This window comes from Anabrus simplex, chromosome 7 (assembly GCF_040414725.1).
Source record: "Anabrus simplex isolate iqAnaSimp1 chromosome 7, ASM4041472v1, whole genome shotgun sequence".
NCBI classification, from domain to species: Eukaryota; Metazoa; Arthropoda; class Insecta; order Orthoptera; family Tettigoniidae; genus Anabrus; species Anabrus simplex.
The window spans coordinates 321,644,084-321,645,492 of record NC_090271.1 but is presented as its reverse complement, the minus strand read 5'-3'; positions in this window follow the sequence as shown (position 1 = coordinate 321,645,492).

Genomic DNA, 1,409 nt, shown 5'->3' with positions numbered 1-1,409 from the left:
ATATCTGTGTCGGTGCGACGTAAAGCCAATAGCAAAAAAAATAAACCCAGCATCATTATATACACTTAACTTATACACTATACACTACGGCTTACAATATTATAGGTTGAGCTCACTACTAGCTTAACATTAGAACACCGCCTTATGCAAATTAACACGTACCTTTAGTATCTCAACATTTTACACTATGATTTACAATAATAACAACAACAATACCAACAACAACGACAATTACAGCGACCTGAAGATGTTACGGACGTGAAAATTGGTATCTGAAATCTCTTTTAAGAATAAAGAAGTACGTATTTTTTTCGGAAAGTCCAATTAAGGGGGGTGGGTGAAAAGAAATGAAGCAGTTGACTTCCTTTTTTTACGAGGATACTTATTTAACATCTTCAGGTTTTGAGATAAGTCTATTTTTTTCTTTGCTATTGGCTTTTTTTTTTTTTTTTTTGCTAGGGGCTTTACGTCGCACCGACACAGATAGGTCTTATGGCGACGATGGGATGGGAAAGGCCTAGGAGTTGGAAGGAAGCGGCCGTGGCCTTAATTAAGGTACAGCCCCAGCATTTGCCTGGTGTGAAAATGGGAAACCACGGAAAACCATCTTCAGGGCTGCCGATAGTGGGATTCGAACCTACTATCTCCCGGATGCAAGCTCACAGCCGCACGCCTCTACGCGCACGGCCAACTCGCCCGGTACTATTGGCTTTACGTCGCACCGACACAAATAGGACTTATGGGGACGATGGGACAGGAATGATCTGGGACTGGGAAGGAATTGGCTGTGCCCTTAATTAAGGTACAGCCCGAGCATTTGCCTGGTGTGAAAATGGGAAACACGGAAAACCATCTTCAGAACTGCCGACAGTGGAGTTCGAACCCACTATCTCCCGAATACTGGATATTGGCCGCACTTAAGCGACTGCAGCTATCGAGCTCGGTAATGTAAGTATTTGGAATATCCTTTACAAAATGAAGAAACACGTTTTTTTTTTCTTTTCGACTTGAGAGAAAGGACTATTTTCTCACATGTACAGTTCTATGTCACAAGTTTTAGAGTTAGCGCTAATAGTGGCCTGGTCATCTTAGCTCCAAAATGCAATACCACAAACGTGGTTTACAGAGAGCTTCTGGGGTAAATGAAACTCAATTTTTCGGTTAAGTTTTTATAATATAGAGAATGTCAGATAATATCTTATGATAGTGCAGTACCGAGGAACGACTACTTTTATCAAATTACGAAATCCACGCGAGCGAAGCCGCGGGTAACAGATGTTATACTATAGAGACTAAAGTCTCATTTCTGTAGAAGAGGAAGAAGAGGAAGAAGAATATCAAATTCTCATTGTCCAATATTTCTCCCTCCGCTATAATGAGGTTGGACTAATGGGTAAAACATTGGTTGC